Here is an 8,047-nt window from a genome sequence, read left to right on the forward strand (position 1 = left end):
CAAGTGTGAGCACTGATCTGAGACTTCATTGGGCTGCGTGATACACTTGCTCTAAGGTCTTGGGAGAGTTTCTTACTGTCATTTTTCTCATCTGTAAAATGAAAATGATGATGTTCACCACTTCCTGTGGAGTACTGAAGATGAAATGAGTTACAATATGTGTAGAAAAGAACTTGACATATAGTAAGCACACAGAATGTGAGTTGTCCCTATTACAAGTATTAATATTGTTTTGCTGTGTCTCTTTCTACTCCTCAGTAGGAAAGTATAGATACCTCCTTGCTAATGAAGCCTAGCTACCTATTACCACAAACTCCTAAAGATACATGTATTTCTCCAAAGCATAAATCACTAAAAGAAATACTAAAACTTTTAGAAATGTAATAGAAACTCGAAGATTTTTGCATACCTTTTCCTCTGAAATCATAGGTCTCTATTGAGCACTCTTTCTAATTTTCTGGACAAGCCAGGGTGCTCTGAATGAAAACAACTAACTAAAGATGAGATCACTAAAATACCTGCTAGATTACTGGATGAAAAATTTTAATCAACATTACTGATTATTCCTGAAACAGTAAATATGGGGGCATGTCACCTGGCTGAAGAAGTAACCGTCTCCTCCTCACCACTCCTCAAAGTGTGCTTGCAAAGGTGTGCTTTGCAGAGAGGAGCTTCCCAGAAGGAGCCGCAATGATTAGGGATGAACTTTAGAGTTATAAACACCTATTAAAGAGGGGAAGTTTGCACAGATGCTGAGAAATGGGAAAAACCATCTACCCAGAAATTGTGTGACTTGGATTGCACTACTGATTTGGGGAGTGACTTTCTGTTCGATTACAGTACAATTCCCTTGCTTTTTGCCTCAAGGTGGTCATCTGTAAGATGGGAATGATTTACATCTTCCTTACAGTGACTCTGAGACATTTAACATGACGAAAAACAAAATAAAACTGTGAAGTGCTTTGAGCTCCACAAAGCAATCAAGGACTGATACTAGAGAGCGTATCGCCCACATCGACAGATGGCACTCTTTGTTAGTTTCAGTAAGATCTGCAAGACCAGCTAATTGTTATTTTATGAGGAAGTAGGTCAGCAGGAAACGTCAAGCTACAAAAGGAAAAGAAAAAAAAAACCACCAACAAGAATAACAAAAATTACTAGCATGCAAGTGATGAACAATTCTTTGAATTATTCATTTTCACCACTGATTGCTTAATTGAGTCGTATAGGTACAAACTCCAAAGCACCCTCTAGAACTCAAGATATAGCAAGTCTTTCCGGCTTGGAAGAATCTATCTGAAATATACAAAGGGCTCTGTTTTAAAGGGGAACCTGGCTAGGAGGACATAAGGAAGCTTTTCCCAACTTCTCACTGAAATTTGTTTAAAATTGAAGAAATAGTTGAAAATACAATGCAAGGAAATTAAGACTCTCAGGCAAACCTGTGCCAGAATCTGGGAGGGATTTCCGGGAACGTCAGACTACTGGGCAGAGAGAAGAGCCCTGAGAGCGGGATGTGCTGGGAATCCTAGCTGTTCATGTACTACAACTCTCCAGATGGGCAGAAAGTCAGGAATGGAGATTCAGGAAAGAGACTTCATCATAAGCCAGTGGAACTGTCAGGTAGAACATACAGTAATAATGGGGCTAAAAGGTGGTATGTTAGCTTGTCTAACAGTAGAAAAATAGTGGTGCAAAGATCTACTGACATATTATTTGCATAGAAAAATAGGCTATGTAAGTGAGGGTAGAGACAAAAACTACAAAACTTACAATAAATTGAAAACAGTGCAATTAAAGGAAAGGGGAAAAGGAACATAATTCTTAACTCCTATATTACAAACAGACTCCTTGAAATTACTTAAACTATTTTAGAGTGATATTTGTCATCCTCTAAAGGATGTGAGAAAATATTTTCTGTATGAAATAGGAGAGAAAGCTATAAAGAGAATGGAAGAAAAGAAAGTGAGGTAAGATTATGAGACATGAGTGATAACCAAAAGATATATAAGAAAACTAAAACCGCAGTTGTAACTCAGAAATTCCACTCCTGGATGTGCACCTAACCCTGGAGACATTCTTACACACGTGTGTTAGGAGTTATAAGCAGGGATGCTAGTCATATGGTAAATTATCACAGTAAAATTGACAACAGCCCTAATATACATCAGGAAAATAAAGAATAAATAAATAATTTTTAAATATTTGAAGTACTTAATAGTTGAATTAAATCCACAATGAAAGCAATAAGCCTCAGAATTTGCACTGTGGAAAATCTAATCAGAGATCTTAAGGACAGACTTGAGTTGTTTTCTCAGAAAGCAGAGGAAAGTGAAGAAAAGATGAAAATTCTAAGAAATAAAACTATAGTCATAGAAGACAGAGAACCAAAACTTAACCCAAGAGTTATAGGTAATCTCAAGAAAAAGAAAACTACTGGAATAGATGTGATCATAAAAATATTCCAGAGGGGAAAAACATCAATGAATATCTGCACTAAATGATTTGAGTATAAAGATCAAAAGTGTTCACCATGTTCAAGACAAAAATTCATGAAAAAAGAAGAGATGGAACCACACTGAATTATATTCTGGAAAAAAAGAACAACAACTTTGAATTCAATGATTAAGAAAGTTTATTTTAAGCATTCAGGAAGGAAAAGAATTAATGACTTCTAATAAAATTGAACCACATGATATTTATGACTTTATTTTCCACAAACGAAATTATGGAAATCAGTGCAGCAATATCTCTTAAGGGAAAAATTGTGAGAGTAAAAGTTTCAAGAATTGTGTTCCCTGAGAATTTGACCTTCAAGTAGGAAGGAAAGAGAAAGATAGTCTCAGGTTTGCAAGAGCTCAGAAAATGAATTATCCATGTGAAAAGGTTAAAGTTGTACTACTATTGACCAAGAGATAAATCCTAACAAAGACCTCAGACAAAGGAAGTTAGGGCATCCCTTAGACCTGTTCAGCAGAAAGGGAATCTCAAGATCTCTTGCTAATATTGTTACAGGACAGAAGGCAAACATACCAAGTATTTAATGATAATTATCTAGGTCTATAATTATACACTATTGTCAGGGAAACACAAAAGTGAGGAAAGGTCAAAGCTGGGAAGGAAAATGAGTGAAATTCCTCATTTTGTGTGAAGGTAGTCAAGATCTATCTTGTCTTTTATTATCCTGATAATTGAAAATATGAGTGAAATACAATTTTGAAAAACCCAAAAGGAATCTTTATACAAAACAAATACTAGAGAGCGTAAAAGTTATCATAAGCGATATTACTAAGAAAACATGAGAAAAGTTACGAATCAAGATAAAAGAAACAAGTAAACGTATTAGTTACAATAATAATTGGGGTAACTGAGAACTCTGTAATAGAAGGCAAAAACAATTCAGATCCAGTATCAAAACCATGAACCTCATGATACTTAGAGAAATTGAAACAAACTGACACAGACAAGTTAAAAGAATGTGCAAATATACACCAGGCATTCACAAAAGAAAACAGGAGATAATAATTTCAGAAAAAGCAAAAGATATTAATGGTGACCAAAGGATCATCACACGTTAATAGAGACACATATCTCAAGAAAACAATAATCATTCAATTTTATAAGCTGGAACAAGTATTTGAAATGTGGAAAGGAAAGCATGTTTTATGGAGAGACTTCAACACATCTCTCTTAGCCCTTGATAAAAAAATATGCTATATATATATGTATAAACAGAACCTATTTACTATCTCAGATTTATTATCTTACTGCTTTTGTGGGTCAGGATTCCAGGTCCAGCTTAGCTGGGTCCTGTGCTCAGGGTCTCACAAGGCTACCTCCAAGGTGTTGCTGGGATTGGGGTCTCACTGGGAGCTCAGGGTCCCCTCCTCAGCTCATGCCTTTGTTGGCAGAGTTCATTATCTTGCAACTGCAGAACTCATGGCAGCTTGCTTCTTCCAGGACAGGAAAAGTGTGCTGCTGCTATCAATCTCAAATTCTTTCATCTTTAGATGAAAAGATGAAAAGATCTTTCACAGTCTCTAGATCCTCTTTCAAAAGACTCACCTGATTAGGTCAAGTCCACTCAGGATAATCTCCTTTAAAAAAAAATTCTATTCGTTTAAACTGAAAACAGAAACAAAAATAGTTCGCCCATTTCTCCCACCTCCCACCCCCCCACCTCTGGCAACCACCAGTCTGTTCTTTGCATCTATGAGCTTGCTTTTGTTTTAATACATATAGACATTTTAGATTCCATATGTAGGAGAGATCAACTGGTACCTGTCTTTCTCTGTCTGACGTATTTCACTTAGCATAATGCCCTCGAGTTCCAAGCATGCTGTAGCAAATGGCAAACTTTCATTCTTTTTTATGGCTGAATAATATTTCATTGTATATATGTTGTCACACTTCAGTATCCCCAGGGGATTGGTTTCAGGACCCCCTCAAACCAAAACCCCTGGATGTTCAAGGCACATATAAAGTGGCATAGTACAATGAATACAGTTGGCCCTCTGTGTCCTCAGATGCCTCTCAGACTCAACCAACCATGGATTGAAATTGGTTCAATCCAAGATGCCAAACTCATAGATTTGAGGGCAGACTTTATTCTGTAATTTCTTCATTCATGTATCTGCTGATGGACTCTCAGGTTGTTTCCATATCTTGCTTATTGTAAGTAATGCTGCAGTATACATGGGGGTGCATATATCTTTTCAAGTTAATGTTTTCATTTCCTTCAGATAAATACCCAGAAGTGGAACTGCTGAATCATATGGTAGTTCTATTTTTGATTTTTTGAGGCAGCTCCGTGCTGTTTTCCATGGAGGCTACACCAATAATGCCTTCCCACCAATAATGTAGGAGGATTCTTTTTTTTCCACATCCTCACCAACATTGTTTTATTTCTAGTCTTTTTAATAATAGCCATTGTAACAGATGTGTGCTGATACCTCATTGCAGTTTCTATGTGCATTTCCCTGATCATTAGTTATGTTGAGCATCTTTTCATGTACCTGTGGCCATCTGCATATCTTCCTTGGAAAACTGGCTATTCAGATCTTCCATCCATTTTTTTAAAAATTAGGTTTCTTTTTGCTGAGAGAGAGACAGAGAGAGACTCTCCTTTCCCCATTTTATATTTTTGACTACTTTGTAGTAAATTAATCAACCATATACATGTGGGTTTATTTCTGGGTTATTTGTTCTCTTTCATTGATCTATGAGTCTATTTTATGCCAATACCATACTGATGTAACTAATATAGCTTGTAATATAATTTGAAATCAGGGCACATAATGCCTCCAGCTTTCTCTTCTTTCTCAAGATTGATTTGGCCTATTCGGGGTCTTTTATGATTCCATACAAATTTTAGAATTGTTCGTTCTATTTCTGTAAAAAATGCCATTTGTATTTTGACAGGGATTTCACTGAATCTGTAGATTGCTTGGGTAGTATAGACATTTTAATGATGTTAATTCTAATCCATGAGCGCAGAAAATCTTTCCATTTCTTTGTGTCTTCTTCAGTTTCTTTTTCTTTTTCTTTTTTTTTTAAGTTCAATTTCTTTCATTAGGGTCTTGTAGTTTTCAATGTACATGTCTTTCACTGCCTTGGTTAAATTTATTCCTATTTTCTTCTTTTTGGTGAAATTGTAAATGGGACTGTTTACTTAATCTCTCTTTGTGATAGTTCATTATTTGTGTGTAATAATGCAAGAGATTTTTGCATATTGATTTTGTATCCTGCAACTTTGCTGAATTCATATTAATTCTAGTAGCTTTTTAATGTAGTCTTTAGGGTTTTTTGTACATAGTGTCATGTCATCTGCATATAGTGACAGTTTTACTTCTTCCAAGTTGGATGCCTTTTATTTCTTTTTTGTGCCTAATTGTTCTGGCTAGGACTTACAATACTATGGTGAATAAAAGTGGCAAGAGTGGGCATCCTTCTCTTGTTCCTAATCTTAGTGGAAAATCTGTCAGTTTTTCACTGTCGAATATAATGTTAGCTGTGGGTTTCTCAAATATGGTCTTTATTATGTGGACATACACTCCTTTTATACACACTTGGTCGAGAGTTTTTATCATAAATGGATGTTGGCTTTTGTCAAATGTTTCTCTGCATCTATTGAGAAGATCATATTATTTTTATCCTTCATTTTGTTAATTGCTGTATGACATTGACTGATTTTCAGATGTTGAACCATCCTTGCATCCCTGGGATAAATCCCACTTGATCATGGTCTTTATCACAGTGTATGATCTTTTTAATGTATTTTGAACTCAGTTTATTAATACTTTGTTGAGGATTTTTTCATCTATGTTTATCAGGTATGTTGGCCTGTAATTTTTTTTATCTTGTGGCATCCTGATCTGGTATTGGTACCAGGGTAATGTTGGGCTTGTAATATGAGTTTGGAAGAGATTCCACCTTTTCTATTTTTTGGAAGAGTTTGAGAAGGACTGGTATTAATTCTTCTCAAAATGTTTGGTAGAATTCACCAGTAAAGCTATCTGGCCTTGGATTTTTGTTTGTTGGGAGGCGTTTGATTACTGATTCTATCTCCTTAGTGGTAATTGCTATGTTCAGATTTTCTATTTCATCATGATTCAGTCTTGGTTGGTTGTATGTTTCTAAAAATTTATCCTAGAAACATAGGTAGGTTGTCCAATTTGTTAATATAATTGTTCAAAGTAGTCTCTTTCGATCCTTTGTGTTTCTGTGGTATCACTTGTAATACTTCCTCTTTGATTTTTGATTGTATTAATTTGAGTTTTCCCTCTTATTTTCTTGGTGAGTCTAGATAAAGATTTGTCAATTTTGTTTATCTTTCAAAGAACCAGCTTTAGTTTCATTGATCTTTTCTGTTGTCTTTTTAGTTGCACGTCATTTATTCCTGCTCTAGTATTTGTTATTTCCTTCCTTCTCCTGACTTTGGGTTTTGTTTGTTCTTCTTTTTCTAGCTTTCTGGGGTGTAAAGTTAGGTTGTTTCTTAGAGAATCTTAAGAACAGAAAAAGTATAAGTATACATGTATATTATTTTCAAGATTACTATAACTTTAATAGATATACAATAAATACTATCAAAAAGAAAATGTTCCCTAGTTACCCAAATCAGAATTTATGGAGTCTACATTCTCCAACCACAAAGGAATAAAACAATATATTTTTTAAAGTATAAACAATCAAAAACTCAAACACTCTGAAAATTTCAAATGCCTTCCTAAAGAGCTCTTTAGGAAAGAAAATGGTAAATTTACAAACTTGTTTAAAATAATGAAAATATAACTATGCCCTGTCATAGCCCTATTAAAGAATGTGTCCAAAGGCAAATATGTGACTGGAAGCATTTTTTGTTCTAACTAAAACAAAAAAATTAATAAACTTGAATGTAAGTTCAACTCAAGAAATTAAGACAAAATGGTGTAAGAAATTAAACAAAATAAGAAGAAAATATTAAAAATAGATGTACAAATTAATGCATGAGAAAATAGAAAACAGTAAATTTGTCATATAAACTACAGTACTGAATTCCTAAAGAACAAGAACAAACAACAATCTGAATTGTCTGAACAAGAACAAACAATATCTGAAAGTGCTAACAAATCTACTCAAGAATAAAAAAATGTATAAATAAATAAAATTAGAAAGAAGATGCAATATTAAAAGAACTTATAACAGATCCAAGGATGATTTAAAACACAATTTTAAAAGTATTAACATAAATGAATTAGCTTAATACAGTTGAAAATCTTAATGATGAGAATTCAAAGATAATGAAGGAAAATAGTTGTGAGCTGCACCTAAGATGACCACTATCTATTAAAGAATTGAAATTGGAAAAGTTTTCAGCAACTACAGTCAAGGCAGCTGCAGAGTCAAGAGTGTTATCAATCATTACTTTTCAACATTAAAAATAAATTATTCCATTGTATATATGCACCACATCTTCTTTATCCATTCATCTGTCAATGGACATTTAGGTTGTTTCCATGTCCTGGCTATTGTAAACAGTGCTGCAATGAACACTGGGGTACATGTGTCT

This window comes from Hippopotamus amphibius, chromosome 6, assembly GCF_030028045.1.
Source record: "Hippopotamus amphibius kiboko isolate mHipAmp2 chromosome 6, mHipAmp2.hap2, whole genome shotgun sequence".
Lineage (NCBI taxonomy): Eukaryota > Metazoa > Chordata > Mammalia > Artiodactyla > Hippopotamidae > Hippopotamus > Hippopotamus amphibius.